The 24,764-nt window shown below is 38.9% G+C and overlaps 2 long non-coding RNA genes across 2 annotated transcripts in view; one reads left to right on the top strand and one right to left on the bottom strand.

The window, feature by feature from the left end:
- LOC119620070 (uncharacterized) overlaps positions 1-24,764 on the bottom strand; it is a 163,035-nt gene that overhangs the window by 30,345 nt on the left and 107,926 nt on the right. The gene's annotated exons all lie outside the window — the stretch shown is intronic.
- Positions 17,901-24,378, top strand: LOC119620069 (uncharacterized). Its single transcript, XR_005236467.2, has 3 exons — positions 17,901-18,071; positions 19,316-19,371; positions 23,871-24,378. It is a non-coding gene; the product is annotated as an uncharacterized lncRNA (long non-coding RNA).

Below are 24,764 nucleotides of genomic sequence, written 5' to 3'. Positions count from 1 at the left end.
CTGAGTCATTTGGACCAAAACAGGCATGGGGGCACGAAGCCGGAGCAGTGTTCTCTCAGCCCACTACAACTCTTAACTTTTCATTTCAGCTTCCAGACAAAAACTAGTGATGGCTGCGAATCTCATGAAAACTCAGCGAGGCATACAAGTTGGATATTAAGGCAGGAACTTGCTAATATTTTTAAAGGGTCACTTCAAAGGAAAATTCCAGGTTCTTAGAATTAAATCCAATTCCGTAGAGGCTTTGATTCTATTCTTGCAAAGGGTGAATCTTACAGATATCCAAACAGCCAGTGCCAGTCCAGAAGAGATGTATTTTAAACAAGAAAGCCACACAGGGACGGTTACAAATCCTCTACATTAAACTGCATTAGTTTACACTTCCATTAATTCAGAGTCAGTTACAGAACTGGCCTGAAGTTTGGTAATCAAATCAAGGATAAAAAGAATTATAATTTAAATAGTTTAAAACAGTTTATTAGTCTTCTAAAAATAATTTAGAAGGATTTCGTCAATTATAAATCACTGACATGTTAATTATAAATAATGTTTAAAGAGTGGCACTCTAATTACAAATAAGGCTCATCTGTAGGTCTTCCAAGATCCCCTGCGAGGCAGCTGTTCTTTGCATACATAGTTCAAGTTACTCAGTGTGTGAGAAGGTGGTAAACTCTTTAGCTTTAAACACAGTTTATTAAAATGTGTGTCTCACAAATTCAGGTTGCCTCATTTCCATTACCCTAAAATAGTAAAATGTTTACTGCAGTCCTTTAGTGCACATTTATTCTCAGACCACCAATTCCTTGTGGAACCTTAGGCAAGTTACTTAACCTCTCTGAGCCTAAATGCATTCCTCCAGAGAAATATTAGTGCCATTCAATTAATGAGCTAATGTATATAACACACTTAGTAGAATACATGGAACAAGGTAGGCCCTTAGAAAATGATAGCTATTATTGATACTAGTTGTCAGGCCTCTGAGCCCAAGCCAAGGCATCGCATCCCCTGTGACTTGCACATATAACCAGATGGCCTGAAGTAACTGAAGAATCCCAAAACAAGTGAAAATGCCCTGCTCCTGCCTTAACTGATGACATTCCATCACAAAAGAAGTGAAAATGGCCTATCCTTGCCTTAAGTGATGACATTACCTTGTGAAAGTCCTTTCCGTGGCTCATCCTGGCTCAAAGAGTTTCCCCACTAAGCACCTTGCGACCCCCACTCCTGCCCAGCAGAGAACAAATCCCCTTTGACTGTAATTTTCCTTTACCTACCCAAATCCTATAAAATGGCCCCACCCTTATCTCCCTTCACTGACTCTCTTTTCGGACTCATTCTGCCTGCACCCAGGTGATTAAAAAGCTTTATTGCTCACACAAAGCCGTTTGGTGGTCTCTTCACACGGATGCGCATGACACTAGTTGTAATCATAAAAATGGAATATGATAGATTCAGCTGATGTTTTAAGCCACTGATTTAGAATTTCTCAGATTTTTTGAACCATAAATCTATAATAATTAAAAATGATTTTGACAAGAGTTCAAGAGGAAATAGGTCCCTTGTTTGCCAAAGGGATTTGGTAAATAAGGGTTGGGTATCAGTGAAGAAAGCCATGTGAGTGAGGAGATCCACAAAGACTCAGACTGATCACTGAGATAAAAATCATATTTCACCATGTCCCCGGCCGCCTTCTCCTCTACACTGCAAGTCTCCAGAAAATGATGATCAACATGCTGATTTTAATATGACCGCTTTGAAACACTTGTGCCCCTTCACCTCAATTTTTGGGAAACCTCATTTTTCTTAACTCTCCAAGGCAGTTTTCCAGCCAAGGAATCTATGAGCTAGTTGGGTAGAGCTAGTTGGGTTCTTAATCCAAAAGAATGTCACGTTTCAGTGTCAGAAAGGAAGGGAATCTGAAGCCATTCTCACATGCAGCACTGTCTTTCATATGGTAAATAATGCTTTGGTGGTGAATGCTATCAGTGTCTGTCTCTACTCAAAGGATTAGTGGGGGTCTTTTCCCCTTAAGTAATTAGAGAACAGACCTTTTTTTACTAAAACATATATCCTAGAAAGATATGTTTTGATATCTTTATTGAGCTCTTTCTACATGCTAGTTATTGCTCTACATTCTTCTGAGGAAAGAGGAGTGATAAGACGTGGGTTTTGTCCTCCACTTACAAATGCAGGTACCATGTGCAGGACCTATTGCTATTTGCAGCTCCAAGTCTTAGACCTATGGTTTTGCCTCTAACCCTCACCTAGAAAGAGACATCACAACCCAGCATAGATCTCCGTTTTATGCTTTTCCTTGCTTAGGAGGAGCTGGATTATACAAATTTCCTTTGCAATAAAGATATTTATCTGATAGGCAAAGGCTTTATTTCGTAAAAGTGAGTTCAAACAAGCCTCCAGTGATCTGGTCAAAAAGAAAGTTTACTTCTACTTCTTCTATTTTAAAAGGATCATTTTCCAAAATATAATTTTCCATTTCTAAAAGTTCTTCCTCAGCTCTGCCACTTATCTGCTGTGAGAGATCCTGGCCAATTTGCTTAACCTCTTGTGCCTCAGTTCCTGCATCTGTAACATGGGAAAATAATAGCCCCTGCCTATAGGGCTGTTGTGGAGGCATAAATGATAAAAGACAGAAGTCTCTTGGAGCAGTGCTTGGCATGTAGTAAGCATCCAACAAAGGTCAGTCATCATTATTATTTTTCTTTTTCTTTTTCTTTCTTTCTTTTTTTTTTTTTTTAAGACAGAATCTTCCTCTGTCACTCAGGCTAGAGTGGAGTGGCGTGATCTTGGCTGACTGCAACCTCCACCTCTCGGGTTCAAGCGATTCTCCTGTCTCAGCCTCTTGAGTAGCTGGGATTACAGGCACCCACCACCATACCCAGCTAATTTTTGTATTTTTAATGAAGATGGGGTTTCACCATCTTGGCCAGGCTGGTCTCGAACTCCTGACCTCGTCATCCACCAGCCTCGGCCACCCAAAGTGCTGTAATTACAGGCATGAGCCACCGCGCTTGGCCATCATTGTTATTTTTCAACTACATTAATATTGGTTGTAGTATTCTCCTGCTAGGTTGTTAGGTAGACACTGTGATGGAGTGTCACAGATGAGTGAAGTGGTTTTATATGTATTATAGTATCTTCTTAGTAGACCAAAGTGCCATTAAACCCTTAACCATGTTATATAGCTTAGAGAATAAAACCACTAAGAGTATAAAAACTTTATTTTAGCCCCAGTTCTTCTATGCATTTGCTGTGTCATTTTGGATAAGCCAATTGCTAGGATCACCAGGTAAAAATATAGAATGCTCAGCTAAATGTAAATTTCATATAAATAACATTTTTAGTAGAGTATAAATATGCCTCATGCAAATGATAAGAAGTTATTCATTATTTACATGAAATTCAAATTCAGCTGGAAGACTTGCATTGTAATTTGTTAAATCTGGCAGCCCTGAGCTTCAATCTCTTTATAGATAAAATAATAATATTGAATTAGGTCAGTGTTTTCCTAACCCTACAGAACATTTTCCAGGAAATATGTTTTAATAAAAAGAATCCATTCCCCAATTAATTAGGGAAATGCAACTGGTTGTTGCCCCCTGTTAGAAATTTACAGTATAAAGTAGTATACTGAAAGTTACAGAAACCCCAGCAGTAAATAAACCTGCTTGACTTTGTTTAAGCCACATTTACTCAAAGTATTTCTTCACAGGATTGTCCCTTTGCATTTATAAACACCTCTAGAACACCTTTTGGGACATGACAGACTAGATGATACCTAAGGATGTTTCCATCTCTAAAAGTTTAGGATTCTAAGGATCCAAGATTGAAATTTTGCAGTCTTGGCCAGGAGCAGTGGCTCACGCCTGTAATCCCAGCACTTTGGGAGGCCAAGGTGGGTGGATCACAAGGTCAGGAGTTCAAGACCAGCCTGACCAACATGGTGACACCCCATCTCTACTAAAAGTACAAGAATTATCCAGGTGTGGGAGGCAGAGGTTGCAGTGAGCTAATATTGTTCCACTGCACTCCAGCCTGGGCGAAGGAATGAGACTCTATCTCAAAAAAAAAAAAAAAAGAAAGAAAGAAAGAAAGAAAGAAAGAAAGAAAGAAAGAAAGAAATTTTGCAGCCTTAAAGTACCAATAAACAAAATGTAAGCATTAGTAATCTACTTAGTATAAAGCGTCATCCATACAGACAATATTTCTGAGGAGAATTCAATACCTGGTCTTGACTAGAGCAGGTGGTGCTACCAGAAACTGAGAATAATAATCTTTTCACTCACCTATTCAGCACTCAACATAGTATCAAATACAGACAACTAAATAGTGTTGAGCATTTGTTTGACTGTAATGTCTATCAAAGTGACATTGGATTCAGTCAGCATTGTTTAGAGAAGGAGTAATGGTTCAGCCGACTCCACTTTTCATCAAGGTTGCCAGGTGAATTAAACTAAATTCTGTTCTTATTAATTCAATATAAGTTCAATAAACGGTGGCTCATTTAGGTGTGATTAAGAGGAAATTTCAGAATTCTTCAAAAAATTCATTGAAAAATAGAACTTGAAGTGATGTCAGTGAAAATGACAAAGTAATGACTTCTGAAAATCCTTTCCCCCATAAAAGTAATGAGAAAACCAGCAAAAATTGTCAGAATTAACTTTTTCAGAAGTCTAGAAAGGAATCAAAAGCTTGCAGGAATCCAGAGAGTGTTTATTCAGAAAAAATGGCTGAATCTCAGTAAGTACAGAGAGTTTTGTGGCATTTTAATTTGTCCTATTCCAATCCACTCTACCTTCTCCAGCTCTACAGTAGATATAAAATAACCCACAATCTCAATGAAAAGCAGCAGCATTGTAGTCACTGGAAAGGGCAAAACAAGGTTGGAGCTTCTTCGAATCCCCATTCCCAGAAAAATATAATTATTTGACGTCTCTGGAGGTTCTCTGGAAGACCCTACTCAAAATGTTGTCCTTATAAGATCTGCTTCAAAAGTCATCTAATGCAAACAGCCTTTTCCTGTGGGGCATTTGTTGAAAACAATCTGTTGAATATTGCAGCTCCCTGAAGCAGTGAGACACAGTTGATACAAATAATAGACTAACCAAAGGCTTCAAAGGAAAATCTGAGATGTTCATGGGGAACTTTGAAAAGCTGACATATTTCTGGGAATCTAAAAGGCTGCATGCATATGTGGAGCCATGTACAAGTTCAGGACTATGCATACTGTCAGGAAAAACAGAGAATGCCCTGTGCTCTCAGTTCTGGCTAAACTTGAAGCTTCGTATAAGCAGGAAGTAAAGGTTAAGGCAGAATTGTCAAGTTCTTGACTGAGTGTCAAAGCCATGCTCCAAAACGTACACAGAACCTCTCAGCAAAAACTTGCGTATTTATTTCTTCCAGGCATGTAAAATACTTTCTGTCTGATCATTAGCTGACCACTGAGCAGAAAATTCAGTAGCTACTCATAACAGTAACAACAACAAATACAGGCTTTGTATTTAGTTCAGAAACCACTACCACCAGCAAAGAACTGGTTCAGAAAACCACTACCACCAGCAAACCCTAGAAGGAGGAAAGTCTGATTTTCAGTGCCACATCAAATTATTTTAAATACCCAGCTTCCAGAAAAAAAAAAATAGGACATGCAAAGACAAAGAATAGTCTATATACAGAAAAAATAGCATAACCAACAGAGATTATCCACAAGAAAATACAGCCATAGGACTTACTAGACATAGACTTTAAGTCAGAAATTTTAAAAATGGTCAAAGAACTAAGGAAACCATATCTAAATAATTATGGTAAGTATGAGAATGACATTTCAGCAAATAGAGAATACAAATAAAGAGAAAATTATGAAAATGAACTGAATAGAAATTCTGGAGTTGAAAAATAAATAATTGAAATAAAAATTTACTACAAGGGCTCAACAGCAGATTTCAGCAGGCAGACAAAAGAATCAGTAAACTTTAAGATATGTCCATTGAGATTATCCAGTCTAGGTAATAGAAATAAAAGAGAATTTTAAAATAAGCAGAGACTCAGAGATAATAAGGCCTAAAAACATGCATAAATGTAGTCTCAGATGTCAAGGATAAAGAGAAAGGGGAAAAAATTAAAAATAATGACTGAAAACTTTCCAAATTGGAAGGAAAAGGTTAGACTATATATCCAAGAAGCTCAACAAACTCCAAGTACGATAAAGTCAAAGAGATCTACACCTAGATACATCATAATGAAACTGTCAAAGGACAAAGAAAGAATCTTGAAACCTGAAAGAAAGAAACAACTATCAGGTCGATGGATTCTCAATAAAAATAACAAATAATTTCTCATCAGAAACCATGGAAGCCAGAAGCAATGGAATTACATATTCTAAGTGTTTAAAAAAAAAAAAAAAAAAAAAAAAAAAAAAAAAAGTCAACCTAGAGTTTTCTATCCAGCAAAAGTATTCTTCAAAATAGTGAAGTTAAGACATTCTTAATAAACAGCTGAGAGGATTTATCACTAGCAGGCTGCTCTACAAGAAATACTCAAGATAGGCCAGTATCAGTGGCTCATGCCTATAATCCCAGCACTTTGGGAAGCCGAGGCAGGCAGATCACCTGAGGTCAGGAGTTCAAGACCAGCCTGACCAACATGGAGAAACCCCCCCATCTCTACTAAAAACATAAAAATTAGCCAGGCATGGTGGCACATGCCTATAATCCTAGCTACTCAGGCAGCTGAGGCAGAAGAATCGTTTCAACCCTGGAGGCAAAGGTTGCAGTGAGCTAAGATCACAGCACAGCACTCCAGCCAGGACAAGAGCAAAACTCTGTCTCAAAAAAAAAAAAAAAAAAAGAAATACTAAAGATAGTCCTTCACACTAAAGTCAAAGGACACTAGACAGTAACTCAAATTCAAATAAAGAAAATAAAGGGCATTAGAAAAAGTAACTGCATATATAAGACAGTATAAATGTATTTTTTATTTGTAACTCTCATTTTTCTAATTTATTTCAAACCCTCTTAAAGCAATAATTATGAATCTGTGTTATGAGTATATGATGTATAAATCTAACTTGTATTATAATAGCACAACATTTTGCTGCTGAAATTTTAAATATAGTTAAAAAACTAAGGAAAGCAAAGTTAAGATATTTCTAATAAACAACTGAGAGGATATATCACTAGCAGACTGCTCTACAAGAAATACTAAAGATAATCCTTCAGACTAAAGTAAATTTAGTAGATAATAGCGCAAAGGAGGCAGGAGGAATTAGAGCTATACAATGCAAAATTTTTATATATTATTGAAATTAAATTTATTTTAATCTGAACAAGATGGTTACAAATTAAGACAACTGAAAAAACTTCTGGACTGGCATGTCAGCAAGACAGCTGTCAAGACTTGCCTGGTATTCAGCTTCCCCCACAAAAAGGGACCAAAACAATGAAGAAACAACTATATTTTCACTAGCGTGAATGAGGAAGTACACTGGAGAGCACTAAGGAAATTGCAAAATCCTTGTGGAGCACAGAAACCCAGGATAGCACCATAGACAGGAGAGTGAAGAACCCTATCTCAGCCACACTGTTTTCCCTGTTGAGATCAGCTCAAAGCCAGGATAAACTTCTTATGGGGAAAAGGTAAGCTACAACTGCTCAGAAGTCCTCATCACTGCTGCAGATGCCTGTGGTCTTTGCTACAGCAGAGGGAGATAGTCCTCACATGTTCTAAACCAGTTAGGAGAGTGGCCTAGAGTTCATGTAACTGCATTGCCTCAAAACAGGAGCCCATTTTGTGCGTGCACACACACACACCCCACTTCCCGTACCAAAGCTGTATGACTCAGTGAGCCATCTTGAAACTGGACCCACTACTAGGGTGAGTCCTGCCCTGGGATCAAGTAGCCACTATGTCTCCATATCCCTCAAGCCATGCCATCATTCCAGTATGCTCACTTGAGTGGCTGCATCACCACTACCTTAGCTGCTTAGAGCCTATTGCTGTGTGGAATAGCTAAGATTTTGGTGTTCAAACACATAGAGCAGCCCACCCATAAGGGAATAGGTGGACTTGCACAGTATGGAAGATGACACACAGCTGGACAGTCTGATATACCTACACACTTGGCCTGCCAGCCAGCCCAGCAACCCCTACCTCCACCCCACCTCGCCCAGCAAAAACATAGCAATGCCATCACAAACCAACAGCCTAGGTCACTGACACAATTGCAGACACTATAAATGAGGATTGCAGCTGAAGAAAATGCACAGAGATCATGCTACTGAGTCCATCTAAAACCAAAGCCCCAACACGCCATATTTGAACAACATTCTATGACTCATGTGCAGGAAACAGATTCTCCCTCTGAAAACTACTACTCCAAATTTGAAAAGATGACTGTTCCACTGGTATGCACAGATATCAACAAAGGAACACACACACACACACACACACACACACACACACACACACACACAAAAGTAAGGAAGTATGACATGTCTAAAGGAACAAAATAACTCTCCAGTAACAGAATCCAAAGAAAAGAACAAAATTCCAGAAAAGGAATTTAAAATAATGATCTTAAGAAAACTCAGTGAGATACAAGAGAATACAGCCAATATTCAACGAATATTGAATAAGGCCAATATTCAATACAATTCAATGAAATTAGGAAAACAACAGAGATTGGTATCATGAGAAGAACCGAATGAAAATCTTCACACTGATGAACACATTGAATGAAATAAAAATACAATTAAGAGTTTCAAAAACAGACTAGGTCAAACAGAATAAAGAATTTCTGAACTTTAAGATAGTTCTTTTGAAATAACTCAGAGGTAAGACAAATAACAATAAAAAGAATGAAGAGATCCTATGGGACCTACAGGACATCATTAAGCCAATAAACATAACAATGCCAGAGGGAGAAGAGATGAAGATAGGCACAGAAAACCTATTTAATTAAATAATAGCTGAAAACTTTCTAAGTCTTAGGAGATACATAAACACCCAGACTCAGGAAACTCAAAGGTCCCTAATTAGATTCAACCCCCAAAAATTTCTCTTTGAGGCACATTACAAACAAACTGCCAGACTCTAAATAAACCTATAACAAATACAGAAATTGAATTCATAATCAAAAAACTTCCCACAAAGAAAAGCCCATGACCAGATGTACTCACTGGCAAATTCTAACAAATGTTTAAAAAACAATTAAGACAAATCTTTCACAAACTCTTTCAAAAATAGAAGAGGGGGGACTATTTCCCATCTTATTCTATAAGATCAGTGTTGCTCTGATATCAAACCCAGACAAAAACATCCCAAGAAAGGATACTTGCAGAACAATATCCCTTATATATATAAATGCCAAAAAAACCTCAAAAAATACTAGAACACTTAATTCAGTGTGCAACATTTTAAAAAGAATTGTACCAAATAATCAAAGGGAATTTATCAATGGAATGCAAGGTTGGTTTGATATACCAAAATTTTTCAATGTCATATAACATGTTAATAAAAAAGACTAAAATTACAGAATCATCTCAAAAGATGCAGAAAAATAATTTGTCTGAATCTACAATAAAAATGATTTCATGATGAAACACTCAATAAATCAGGATGAAAAGGAACTTCCTCTACTTGGTAAACAACATCAGAGTAAAATGCACAGCTAATACCATGCTTAATGCTGAAATCCTGGAATCTTCGCCACAAAGACCAGGAAATGAATGTTCTTTCTGGCCCTTCTATTCAACATTGTATCAGAGTCTCTAGCCAGAGCAATTAGTGAAGAAAAATAAATAAAAAGCAGCCAAACTGAAAAGGAAGAAGTAAATCTATCTGTTTGCCAATGACATTATCTAGAAAATTTTAAGGAATTCACAAAGGTCTAATAAGCCAGTTTAGCAAGGTTAAAGGATACAGGAGAAATATAGAATACTCAATTATATTTTCATACACCAGCAATGAACAACCAGTAAATAAAATAATTTATAACAGCATTAAGAAGAATAAAATAATTAGGAATAAATTTAACAAAATAATTCCAAGACTAGTATACTAAAAACTATAAAATATAATTGAAAGAAACTAAAGAAGACTCAAATAACTGGAAATACCTCTTGTGTTCACAGATTGGAACACTTAATATTGTTAAGGTAACAAACTCCTTGAATTCATCTAGAGTTTTTGCACTGTCTCCATCAAAATTCCAGCTGCCTTTTTTGTATAAATTTATAAGCTAATTCTGAACCTCATGTGGAAATGCAAGGGGTCCAGAATAACAAAAATAATCTGAAAAAAAACCTCAAAGTTAAAGAACTAACACTTACTGATTTTGAAATCTACAGCACAAAGCTACAGCACTAAAGATTGTATAGTAGTGGCATAGGATAGTCATATTTATCAATGGAATAGGATTGAGAGTCTGGAAATAAACTCATACATTTATGGTCAACTGAGTTTTGACAAGAGTGTGAAGACAGTTCAATGGAGGAAACAATAGTCTTTTAAACAAAAGGTGCTGCAAAAATGGGATATACACATATACACATACCAAAGAATGAAATTGGATCCCTATCTCTTATCCTATACAAAAATTAGCACAAAATGTATCAAAGACCTAAATGCAAAAGCTAAAAGCATAAAACTCTTAGAAGAAACCACAGCTGTAAAATTTGTGACCTCAGATTTAGGCAATGGTTTGTTGGATACACCACCAAAAGACAAGCAAAAAAAGAAAAAAATAGAGAAACTGGACTTTATCAAAATAAAAAACTTGTGCTTCAAAAGATAATATAAAGAAGTGAAAAGCCAACCCATAGAATGGGAGAAAATATTTACAAATGATACACTGTTAAAGGTCTAGGATCTAGAATATATTTAAAAACTATTGCAACTCAACAATAAAAACATAAATTACCCAATTAAAACATAGGCACAGGATTTGAATAGACATTTCCCTAAAGAAGATATACAAATATCTTGTATACACATGAAAAGATGCTTGATATTAGTCATTAGAGAATGCAAATCAAAACCATAATGAGATAACACTTCATATGTACCAGGAGAGCTACAATAAAAGGCAATAATTAAGTATTAGTTTAAATAAGGAAAGACCGGAACTGTCATACAATGCTGGTGAAATATAAAATGATAGTTACTTTGGAAAATAGTTGGGTAGTTTCTCAAAAAGTTAAACATAGAGTTACAATCTAATTCAGCAATTTTATCCCTAAGTATCTACCCAGGAGAATTAAAAACATATAACAAAAACTTATACATAAATATTCCTAACAGCATTAATTATTATAGCCTAAAAGTGAAAACTCATGCACGTCCCTGTGAAGAGACCACCAAACAGGCTTTGTGTGAGCCACACGGCTGTTTATTTCACCTGGGTGCAGGCGGGCTGAGTCCGAAAAAGGAGTCAGCGAAGGGAGATAAGGGTGGGGCCGTTTTATAGGATTTGGATAGGTAAAGGAAAATTACATTCAAAGGGGGGTTGTTCTCTGGCAGGCAGGAGTGGGGTCACAAGGTGCTCAGTGGAGGAGCTTTCTGAGCCAGGATGAGCCAGGAAAAGGAATTTCACAAGATAATATCATCACTTAGGGCAAGGACTGGTAATTTTCACTTCTTTTGTGGTGGAATGTCATCAGTTAAGGCGGGACAGGGACTTTTTCACTTCTTTTGTGATTCTTCAGTTACTTCAGGCCATCTGGGCTTATACATGCAAGTCACAGGGGATGCGATGGCCTGGCTTGGGCTCAGAGGCCTGACAAAAACAACCCAAAGATTTATTAATTGATGAACAGATAAACAAAATGTAGTATATTAAGACCATGTAATAGTATTCAATCATAAAAAAAATGAAGTTCTGGTATATGCCATAACATGGATAAATCTTGAAAACATGTCTAAAGTAGGCAAATCCATTGTAGAGGCAGAAGTAAACTTCCTTTCTGCCCTTTCTGAAGGTTCACTGAAATAAAGTGACAATAGACAGATTAACAGGAGAAAAAGTTTACACATTAATTAATATGTATAACCATGGGAGCCATATAAAATATGAGACTCAAAAAAGGGCCATATGGTTGAGATTTAAATGTCCTCTTCATAGGGGAGAGAAAAGTAGGGAGCTGTAACCAATTGAAGAAGGTTAGTAAGCGATTTTCAGAGGAAACGAATGGACCCAGGAGGCAAATATTATTTTGTAAATAATTCTCTTAGGAAACTGAATGGGACTGGCAAGTTAAAGGAAAGAGAGGGGTGGAACTGCCTTGTGAACGAATGCTGTCTTAGTACGTAGAAAGTCTCCTAGGTAATCTCTCCAACCTACCCTCAAAAGAATAGATGAAAAGTCTAACTGCATGTAGTGATGACTTTCATAGTTTCTTCTTTTCTCAGGTGGGTAATCTTTCTGGATTATTTCATGAGATTCCTGTAGCGTGAGTCTTAAGACAATTGCATTTCTTTTGAGAAGTTTCCTTAGTTAGATAAGGAAATTCCAGAGAGAGTCCCTCCTTGCTCTCGAGGTCAAGGGAGAAGAAACAAAAGAGGGTTAAAACATTTTGGGTTCTGAGGCAGCTTCTAAGGTACTCCAACTTCATTTAATTCAAAGTACTCAGTATGCCAAAGCACCACTGTGCGGGGTATCATTTTCTCAGCCCCAACACCATAAACACTAAGAGTAGTTTAGTGGTTACCAGGGATGGCAGCAAGAAGTAATCAAGGGTTACTGATAATGAGCATAAGTTTTCTTTTGGGGGTGAGAGAAATATTCTGGAATTAGATCATGGTGACATTTGCACAACTCTGTGAATATACTTAAAAGCCACTGAATCGTACCCTTTAAATGGATGACTAGTGTATGTGAGTTATATCTCAATTAAAAACAAAAGTCTAGAACTTGACATATAATTCCAAATACTCAAATTAGAAGAGTCTGCTTCTAAGGTAAATAAGTGGAGAGTGGTCACAAGATCTAGAACAGAGGCTATTAGGAGATGAGGAAAATCAGGAATGAGAAGTAGGAAGCCAACTCTTCATAATTTTTTAGGTGAGCAGCAGAGGGAGCCCTTGATAGCAAAGAAAATTACAAAAATAATGTTTATACTTCTAATCATAAAGTTAATACAACCTTTTTACAGAAGATTTGAAAAAGTACCACATAAAGGTAATAAAAACCCACTAATCATTCCACTATCCTAAGAACCACTATTAACATTTCATTGATGCAAATCCTTCCAGTCTTTTTTCTGTGTGTGTACATATGTATGTATGTACATATATAGCCAAATCTACCCACAGCTCTATTGTACATGCAACTTTGCCTCTTATATTTTTCACTTCATGTTACTTTTTATATTTCTTCCAAAGCCTTAAATATTCCTGAGAATGTGGTTTTCCATGCCTACAGATGAACTGTCATTAATTAAGCCTATTTCTAGAATTTTTCAGTCACAAGTAACCTTGCAATAAACATCCTCATACCTAAATCCTTGTATTTCCTAAAATTGTATCTGAAGCAAGGATAGATTCCTTAAGAAGGAATTATTAGGTCAAATATTGTTTACAGTTTTAAGTCTTTGAATACATACATATTGCCACATTTCTAATCAGAAAATTTAAAAGATTGTTATACTTCCATCAGCAGTGGATAAGATTTTCCTTTATCTTGAACTTTTACCCAACTATGTAATTATCAAGGTTTTTTGAAATTTAAAATATTTACTAATTTAATGGATGGAAATTGGTGTCTTTTAAAATTATTTTTAAATAAATAGTGAGCCTGAAATTTTTTCATGATTTATTGTCTAATTTTTTTCTGCTTGTACAAATTACTTTTTTGTGAATATTGAAAATTTTTCTGCTTAGGATATTTAACTTCTAATCATTGACTTCGGAAGCTCTTCACGTATTAACCATGTTAACCTTTGTCTTCTATTTTGCCTTTTTTTCAAGTTATTCTTTGCCTTATGCTTTTTTAATCATGAGTTTTGATGTATATGTTTATAATTTTTATGTAAAAACATTCTGTCTTCTGTTTTATAGATTCTTCCTCTACCTTTTTGTTTAAAAAGTGCTTCTATACATTGCGAGTTGATGGATATTTACCATAATTTCTTTTACTCATTTGTGTTTTCATATTTTAAAATTTAATTATTTAATTCATTCAGACTTTATTTAGGGATATGATTTGGGTCTCTTCCCTTAAAAACTGAATTAATTTCCCCAGCACTATTCACTGGCATAATCTTTCATTTCCTTCCCTAATTTGAAGTGTCTTCATCAAACACTAAGTTCTTATATATATTCGAGTGTGTTTGGGGACTCTATTCTCTTCTCTCTGTCTAGTTGTATACCAATATCATGTTATTACAGCTTTATAACAGGTTTTAAACATCTGAAGTACAGTTTACCTTGTTTATAAATCTTTATTGGTTATTTTTATCCACAAATTATTCTAGATAAATCTTACAGTCAAAAATATTCCAATTGGGATTTTGATTGGAATCATATTGGATCTAACAATCAATTTGAGAAAAAGTGACATCATCCAATAATATAAAATATGTCTCAATTTATTCAAGCCTGCTTTCATATTAACTAAAGTTTTACAGCTAAATTGATAGAAGCCCTATATAAACAAACAAGTTTGTTTCCAGGTTTTATTATTCTTATTCTTGCTGGTTTTGCTTTGTTTTTCCCCTATTGTAAGAGATCTTTTCCCTCTTTACAATTATTATCTAATTATGGATTTTTTTTATAGTTTGTATCCAGGTATCATAATGAAGCATTAGTTGTAATAGTTGATATCTTAGGTTTTTCTAAATAGGTTATCCTTAAGAATTTAGAAATTCTCTACATAGTCATGACTTTGGGGTCTCAAAACCAATTCAACTTTTGGAATTACAGCTCTCATGCTTCATAAACATAACTTCTTTTTCTAAATAAAATCAAAAATTAAGTGTGTAAAATGACCACCTAAAAAGCACAAACAACTCTGAAACATACAGATTCCACTCCTCCATTTGGCTCTTAAAGGGTTAATACTTACCATGAAGAATTTTTTTTTAATCTAATAAAAAAACAACCCAAAATATTCTTAAAGAGGCATTAGTGACTCAAAATGTTATTTGGTTTTATATGGCCTCCAAAACTACAGTATTTTTAAAAATCAGGCTTATCGAGTTATAATTTACATACAGTAGAATTCACCCCTTTCAGGCACACCGTTCTACACATTTTTACGAGCATATACAGTCGAGTAGCACCACCTCAATTAAGACAGAATATTTCTGACACCCTGAGAAATTATCTGTGCCCCTTTGAAGTCAATCTCCTTCCTCTCACCCTCAGCCCCTGGCAATCTCTGATTTATTTCTGTCACTAGATATTCTGCATAGCATTTTTGTTTCTCAAGCTTCCAACCGGAGTCAAAGTTGGCCAGTAGCAACTAGGACAGAGTCCTCTGCTGCTCTTTTGAAAACCACCTTTTCTTTGCTGACAACCAACAGATGAGTCTCCATAGTCAGCAAAGCTGAACTCCAGCTTTAGACACAGGCCAATTCCTCGCGTAAAACTTGGCCTGGCGTCAACTGGGCGGACATGCCCAGACAAGCCTGCTGGGGTAGCCACACCCACAGGAGGGGGTCCTTACAACGTGGAGCACCAGTTGCACACTGTCCCCTTTTGATCTCAGTTCTCTTTTTCAGTTTGGAAGTGTGTATGTGTGCATGCGTGTGGGTGCATGCATTGCAGAGCCCCAGTATACTTTGACATGTTTTGTGCATTTACAGTGTGAGTAATACACTGGAGGGTAGATGAGCCAGCCCTTTCTGAGAAATACAGTAGTCCTCTTTGAACCTCTCCTCCTCCTGTCATCTGATTGCTGGATGGCGTGAGCCTGTGGTGTACTGGTGAGAGCTGGAAGGTCTGAGGCTAGATCACTCCTACTGAGTCAAAATACAACATAAAAACCTTGGGGGGAGGATCTGAGGCTGAGAACCAGCTTCAGAAAATTATAAGTTGCCAAAGAAACACACTTTTAAGCAACATGTCTGAAGCAGTTAGGAAGGTTTTTCACTTTTGTCATTTCTGCTAAGGTCCCCTTTCTCCTCTGACACTTCTTTCCCCAGCTTTCTCCACATGACTTGGGCTGCTTTCCTAGTTCCCTTAAATACTGCTGTAAAGAAACCTATCTGTGGTTTTATGTTACCCCATTGGAGTGTTGTCTGTGAATACAGGGCATAAAAGGGGATAAATTGCCTAACTCAATCCACCCTCGAGGCCTGCCACATTAAAAAGATATACCACGGAACTTTGGTCTGCCCTGAAATGATTGGAAATACTGTGAGACTGCAGAATTTAATGAAAACGCCAAGTCTCACTTGATGCAGACAGGTAACTCTCTGATCTACTCTTGGGCTTATATATAACATTTTATATTTGTCAAGGCCTCTCAACATTCACGGTTAATAACTAGTCCTGGAAGAATATTTACAGCTCATGTTAATTCTTATCCTGGAAACACGCAAGGTTCAAATAGGTGGGAGAAAAGCATATTTGGGTAGGCTTAAATTCAAACCCACGGGCACACCAACTCTACTATCCACCAAAGTCTGCAGCTGATCAGGTAGGGCCTCTTTATCTCAAGCACAAAATATCTGAATGGTACGCTACAAAAAGAAGTTGCCTTACTTATTTCATCCGGTTCTCCCTCTCTCTCTCTCTCTTAATATGCCCTGGTTAATTGTTTACTTGCTTGGCAAATTGCTTAGCACTATGTACAGAAAAGGGCACTAGGTGTTTTTCTAAATTGACTCAGAAAACGTTAAAATGGAGAAACTTCCATCTGGTTGCTTGGTCCTTCACGGAGAATTCCACCACTTCCCTTGGTCCAGCTCACTCAAGGCCGGTACCATGACAACTCCTGGTTTGAGAATCACTGATTTAAATGGGATTTGACCACATCTGTCCCCACTTGTGACTCTCTGCTCTGTAGATTTGCTGACTCACAGAGTCCACCGGCAAAGATGCTGACAGGCATGAACTGGTTGCAGGACACTTGGAAGGCATAGCGGGACATCTGCCTCACCAGCTTCCTTCAGGTGTTCCACTGAGCCCCAGCATTCAAATTTTCATCTGTGGGAGAGGAAGGGAAGGGAAGGCTCTGGTCTGTGGTGCCATAGGATTCCAGCGATGCCTCTTAAGCATCCCCCACCATTCTCCGATCGTTTCCCACATGCAAAGTGCCAACCTGGTCGTGCAATAGTGTAGACTGTGGTGAACACCAAGCGCCCTCCCATGAGACTTCTGCAGCATTCCAGCACTCCATCCTCCCCCAGCTTCCTGTTTAGGACAGGCCCAGGAGAGGAATGGTGAGGACAAAGTTAAATGTGACTTTTGATTCATCGTGGGTTCCTTCTTCCCATCCTCCCGGCCATCAGACCCCCTCCTATAAACAGATGTGTGCTCAGATTAGCTACTTTTTGGAAAAACAAGGAATGCTAATACTAGCAAAACTTTATTGAACTAATGTTTGTCTGTGTACCAGGAACTGCGCTAAATACATAACATTTATCTCATTCAATTCTGACAAGACCCCTATACAGACAGGTGTTGCTGCTGTCCCATTTTGTAGACGGGAAAACTGTGGCACAGAGGTGAAAAAGACTTACTTATATGGATAGATTGCATCAAAATTCAAGCCGAGGTTCTGATCCTAACGCCTGTGCTCCAAACTAGAGTCCTCCTGTGCACATTTCATGTCTGGAATTATTATAAAGCATTTTGCAATGACTAAAATAGGCACATGAATGAAGATGTATACAGGTCTGCCTGAGACGAGACGCGAAGCCAAAGCCCAGCTCAGCAAGGTCAGAGAATTTCAGCGTATCTCCATGGGCTGCTGGAACTTCGTCTGGGTGCGTTTGTTTTTATAAGCCTGGGTACTGCACAGTCACTTAAAAACATGTGCTTGCCAGAGCAGAACATCATCTGATGGCAGCAACCACCTGGTGCTGGCCATGACTGAGGAGGGAACACATCAGGTGAGTGTGGGCCAACCCTTCCTGCACAGAACAGGAGGGTGGCGGGGCGGGATGTTTCATTTTTAGTGGGAAGGATGAGGAAAGCAGTTCTGAAATGTTTTTCACAGAAATAGAAACTAGTGAAATAGAAGCTGGCATTTGACTACTTTAGAAAAAAGGGGGTAACAGGGAGACAAGTGATTGGCTGCTGCTGCCAAACTCAAGAACTTTAAAAATTTTGTTTGTTCCCCCAAAGAAGTGCATGCCCAAACCACCAAGAGAGAGTAAGTGATGACAAGCAGATCTGCAGGTCCGGGCTCCAGTCACAGTGGCAAGCACCCTATCTCACAACAGCCCTGTAACCGGCAAAGTTGCAGCTTCTGCTACAGTGTGTGTGCGTACAGGTGCCCTCTCCCCTCTCCCCTCTCTCTTCTCTCCTCTCTTCCTTCAGCCCAGATCCCTCCCTACACCAAGACCATTCCAGCTGCGTGCAATAATCCGGCAAGCAACTTCTAACCCAGCCTAGGGGACTCAGACGAGATAATGCTTAATTTTTCTGCAACGCCTTCTTAAGGCTCCAGGGATCTGTACCCCAGGGTGGAGAACGCTTTCTCAGAAGCAGAGCCTGTTTCTCCAGCCCGAGAGTGTATGTGCTGCAGAGCTGGGGACCCCACCCTGTATCTAAAGTAATTGCTGTATCTAATGGTGTGGTGCTGCTGACTTCCTTACCAGCTGTAGCATTCTGTTGCCCAACCCTGTTATTACTGGCTCCTGCTTTATTTCAGGGATGTTAACCTGCTCGTATGTGTCTGCTAGTACCTTGCTGGTAAACTCCATCTTAAAGGCTCTTCAGAGAAGGGCTTCGTGAGTTTTCCTTTTACAGGTCTTTATTGCATTTTTTTCCTCCAGGTTCCTCTCTCTTCCTCCTCTCACTCCTTTCTGCCTGATCAGAGCAGGGGATGTTAGCTTTTCCTACGGACACCTTAGTCACATTATATGAGAATATGTTGTTCTAAGAGCCTGCCCCTAGGTCACAGATTCAGACCTGTGGAAACGGCCTGGGCTATTCTGAAATGCTCAGATGGGGTTCCAGCAGCCTCCAGGTAAGCTCCATCCTTGTGAGCTGTAAGTTGGAATGAGTAAGTAGGCTAGACATCTAATCCTCCCTGTGCCAGCATCCCACCTGAAGGGCATGGCAGAGAAAGGGGAGCATGGGGACCCAACTCATTCACCATCAACAGGTCTTGTTCATTTCTTTTCTCTAGGAAAAAGCAACACTTCTCTCCATCTGCGCGAGGTGGACGCCAAAGGCCTGTTTATTGTAAGCACGCTTTTCTCCTCTGCACAGAGTGCTGTCATTGCAGCCCTATCTGTGCCATGGACCCACACAGTTCAACAGAAGCCCACCAGGGGCTTAGGTGTTCTTTCATCTAAGTAGTTCCAATATCCTCAACCACTACGGTAAGATGTCTACATGGCAAGTTAGTTCAGGCATAAAATACAGTGCGGGCAGCATATGTGGGTGGTCTCCAACCAGTTCTGGTGGCTGCTTGGACCACTTCATAGAGACTTGTTCCAAAGAACAAGGAGAGAGCTTTGTGAAGTGCTTTGACTCCCACTGAAATGGCTGCTACAAGAGGTTATTTCTCACTGCAGGAGGATTTGGGAATAGGGATAAGGGATAGGAGATTATAAAGCCAGACTAAGTCCAGCCCGTTTTGACCTTTTTTTTTTTTTTTTTTTTTTGAGACGGAGTCTTAATCTGTCATCCAGGCTGGAGTGCAGTGGTGCGATCTTGGCTCACTGCAACCTCTGCCCAACCAGGTTTAAGCAATCTCTGCCTCAGCCTCCAGAGTATCTGGGATTACAGGCGCATTCCACCACGCCCGGCTAATTTTCTTGTATTTTTAGTAGAGACAGGGTTTCACCATCTTGGCCAGGCTGGTCTTGAACTCCTGACCTCATGATCCACCCACCTCAGCCTCCCAAAGTGCTGGGATTACAGGTGTGAGCCACTGTGTCCAGCCCGTTTTGATGTTTTGTGGCCTTGGGTGTTTCTGAACTACAGTTTCCTTATCAATACAATGAAGATTGAACACACCCTATAGAACCATAGTGAGGTTCACATTACCTAATGTGAGAAATTGCTTTGTAAACTGGAAAACACCACAAATAAAAAGAGGCTATTGTTATTGGGCTTATTATTCTGAGCCAGGAGAACCAAGGTATAAAAAAGAGAAGTAAGAGTTAGATACCACACAGTCTGAGATGCTGGGAGAACAACACAAGCCTCTATAGAGCCTCCTAGGACCTTTCTTCTGGAATGTTCTACGATGACAGTGGCAGAAACGGGGGGGGGGGCAGCACTGCTCTTGTTAATGACAAAATGGACAATTCTGCAATTCTATCAGCTGTGATAGAACTCAGTCCAGATCATTTTATTGCTAACCCTCGAATCACCTGACTAGTTATCAGCTCATTGGAAAGAGAGTGTAGTGTTAAGAGCATGGACCATGGGACCTGGCTACCTGAATGTGAGCCCATCTCTGTGTCCCTCTAACTAGACAATTAGAAGTAAGTGACATGACTCATCTGTGTTTCAGTATACCCATTTAAAACATGGAGATGATAATACTGTCTACTTCATAGTGTGAGAATAAATTGAAAAAGAAATGGAAAGTACTTCAAAAAACTTCTGACATGTATTAATAGTAAGCTAAGTGTAGCTACTATTGTTTTCCAATAAAATAGCCCACTCTTAAAAATAAAATGTGTATTCTAAATTGTAGGAGGAGATGGATTCTTCAGGCACGATGGAGAGTAAATCCAATCCTTCTTCCTCCACTCTAGCGTGAAGGGTCTGCCATGCCAAAATAAGTTAGATTACAGAGTCCGGTGGAGCTAACATAGTGTGCATATGTACTTTGATCCTGGAAATAAAGAGTAGCAACATTTCCTCTCGCTGGCAGAGCCCAAAACTAGATAAAAACAGGCAGTGTGGCTGAATCTGCGCTCCTGCATCAACTGCAATGTGACTGTGGATGCCTGACTTCTCTCTGTGCCTCACTTCCTAAACTTGCAATGGAATAACAATAGTATCTGCCCTGTAGGGTTGTTGTTTAGAGCAGTCACTGAATAGCTACACAATACAATTCAGCTATTATTGTTATTAGGATACCATTTGCCATTACCCAACTTTGTGATTCGGGATCTTGAGAAACTGCATAAATTTCATCTTTCAAGTTAAAGTAGAAGAACCAAAACCCAGATAAATGTAACCTAAAGCCGTATGTTTTGTTAAAGACAAGGAAAGGAAATGCCACAGCATTATAATCATGTTGTTTGGTCATACAGTATGACAGTGTCTACAATCATCAATTCATGTCACTTTTTAAAAAATTACAGTGGGTTATTTGAATTAGAAAGCATTTCCATACATGAAAGCTTAATCCCCCTTAGACATTCCTCAATGTTCACAAATAAACTGACCTGGCAGGCATGCGCGTTCCTAGTCTTTGTGTTTAACATCAGATGTGGACGATAAGGGTAATAAACAATGTCTACTGATTCTGGTCATTCTGAAGTGCCACTTTTTTTTTTTCAGTTTCACTAGAGCTTGGCACACCTTCATATTTAGAGGCGATGTATCCTCAAGGATTACTCATCAGAATATTTGCACAAACTCATAAGTGGCAAGAACTGAAAATGCCTTGTGATTTTCAAAGTTTTAAAATAGTCCTACGGGACTGGTGACCTCAGGCAGGTCAGCCATCGAGTTTGGAATCCAACAATAAAAGTCATAAAGTGAGTCAACTGAGTCAGAGAGGATGAAACAGCATTATTTTTCTCTTCTGGCTTCTCTAGTAAAGCAAAAGTTTTGGTGTTAGGGCTGTCTCTGCAGATAGGCAGTTTGGTTTCCAACACGCTGGGAGCATTCCTGGAGAACGCTGAAAAGCAGAATAGGCTGCCAGAGTCCAAGAGCTGGTATCAGTAAAGTTAGCACAAGATTTAATAGAGTAGAACATACCTGCCCAATCCATTTCTCCAGCCTGATAATCCAGGGCAATTAAGAGAAATTGCCCTGGTATTTTTAGCATTTTTAAAGTTTCATCTGGGCAAACACAGAAATGGATAACTATGTTATCCAGACCTTACCACTGTTTGTTTTTGAGACTCTAAGATTAAAACTAAAGACCGGCCCAGCACAGCAGATATGTTTGCCCTTGCCTGAGAGGAGACAGAAACTTGGGAAGAAACAAGGGTCTTTGGAGTTACTGGGCTTCCATGAGGATCCTCAAGGTTTGCAAACACCAAATGGACAGGACTCCATCCCTGACGTGCAGGCCAGTCCTACCTCCTTCACAATGACGTGCTGACATCATGGTGCAAATTTGCAAACATTTTTTGCCTTATTAAGAAAATTATTCAAACATAGAAAAATGCAAGGGTTAAAGCCTTGCTTTCATGAACACAGCCTGTGTGTGTTGCAGAGTGACTTTTAGATATTATATGGAAAAATGCAGTAAATAGTGCTGAAGTAGCCCATTTTGTTCCATTGAATTGTTAGGCAATGATGGTCATCCCAGCCTTAATAAATTAAAATACATGATGAAAACCCAGTCTAAGGACATCAACTGCTATGTACCAAATAAACTACATATCCCATTTAAAAAGCATTTAAAATTGTGTCAAGAGAGGCTATGCTGGAGGGACTATAATTTTAAAATCATTTACTGTACAACCATACATTTAAATTTTAACTTGAAGCTAAATGTTGCAAAATTAAATCAATTTTATTTGATAACATGAGGCAGTTTACACTCTTTAATTTGGGGGTCGATGGAGCCCCTGGCACAGTCTTGAATTTAAGACCCCTACCCCACAGGAATAGTTAACCCTTGATCCCAGCACACTCTCTCCTCCTGGAAGAGTTATTTAAAGTTAGATGTGTTTCTTGCTGCTTTTTTTTCTTAGCCACTTTTCTATCCCAAGCCCAGCAAAGACATTCAATTCATCCCCCCTACACCTCTCACTCTTTCTTTCTCTTTCCTCCCTCCCCTCTCTCCCTCTCTTTTTCTCTCTCTCCCTCTGAAGTTTCTAAATCAGTTCCTACAGCTTCAGTTTTCTTTTTCTAAAATTAAAAACGTGGCTTCTGGCTATAAAACGAATCTCCCACCTTCAGCAGCCCCAGTCCCCAGGGACTGTTACTGGCATGATCTGTAAATGAACGGGAGTCACTTTAGGGCCCTCAGTTAGCTTTTAGTCAAACATTAGCAGCAGTGTTTACCCTCATGTAATCTGCAGTTGTTACTTCATTTAATGCCCGTCAGCATTTTTTTTTTAAAGAACATGTTCAGCAAATCCTTGGCACAGGCTGTTTGAATTCCTTACTCTTCCGTTCCCCCACCTTGACCCAAATCAAGCTAAACGTATCTGAGTAGAAGCTTGCTAATATTTTTAATTTGCTAGTGTAGTTTTCCTTCTTCTTGAGGAAAGTAAGAAGAGTTTGCTTTCTGTGCCAATCCAACTACATCCCACTCAGAGGCCTGGGCTTCGTGTCCCCACTGCACCTTACATCAAAGAGGGTAAACTGTAAATTGTTAGGGTTCCTGTTTCTTGTTGCTCTGGCAGTGATCTGTGAGTGATGTAAGATGGGAAGCATCCTCAGATTCCCATTTGGAGGATGCTGGTGTGGCCCCCCTGAAGAAAATCCATTGAAAACAAGCTTTGAAGTGCTGCCCAGTAGAGAGCTAAAAGCTGAACATATCACATCATAATTCATACATAACTTTGTGTGTTTTGAATCTTCCTCCTCCACAGCCACCACCTCGAATGTAAATAAATAGAGCCCTGGCCTTCCTACAGGGCTCTGGTGCTCCTTTCATAATGTGAGATCCATTTAGATTCAGCAGGAGAACTTCTCTAAGGCCATGATAAAGGCAGTAGGAAGTACCGATCTCCAACAGCACATAGGAGGCTCCCCTCCAAAGAAGAGTGAAGCACATCATTAGAGAATAAGAACACAGGGGGAAATTAAGAGGTGATCTTCAAAGGCTACAATGAACAGCTCCTCTCTGCTTTCACACACTGTACAAGAGAAGACTTCCTTCAGTTCAGGAGGCTTTGGTTAACAGCCACATTCTCAATATTCTGAGTTTCAAGGACAACACAATAAATGTCACGGTGGAAACCTCATGCTTTTTCAGGTGATATGATCCAAAAAAAATGTGTACATCTCAATAGTATAAAGGACTCTGAATCAGCCAGGGCTCAACTTGCTATTCTCTTCCTTTCCTGCAAGACTTGGCCTTGAGTTTCAGGGTCTCTCAGCCGTACTTCTGCTTCCTGGTGACTAGAAACCAGGATTCTCTCCCGTTTACTACTAGGGAAAACCCTACTGCTAAGGACCGTAAATGTCGGGGGATGACCCTGAGTCTCACAGATGGCACTTGAAGAGGAGCAGTGTGGAGACATAGGACACGAAGAAGGAAACAGAGACCCTGAGGACAGAGGCTCATCCGACAACTGCAAATGAACAAACACCAAAACAGGCATTTTTGCACTTTCAGACAGGGAGTTCCAGGACTGAGTGCACATATAGTCCATGGTTAGATTTCCAGGAAAGCCTCCGTGAGGGGCTGAATTATGTGCCATTAACACAAGATGCAGCCATCTTGGGAGTCAGCATATCTGTCTGAGCCCAGGTTATAAGTG

Source organism: Chlorocebus sabaeus, chromosome 3, assembly GCF_047675955.1.
Source record: "Chlorocebus sabaeus isolate Y175 chromosome 3, mChlSab1.0.hap1, whole genome shotgun sequence".
Classification (NCBI taxonomy): domain Eukaryota; kingdom Metazoa; phylum Chordata; class Mammalia; order Primates; family Cercopithecidae; genus Chlorocebus; species Chlorocebus sabaeus.
Note: the sequence above shows the minus strand (reverse complement) of the source record. Positions and strands in the feature narration are given on the sequence as shown.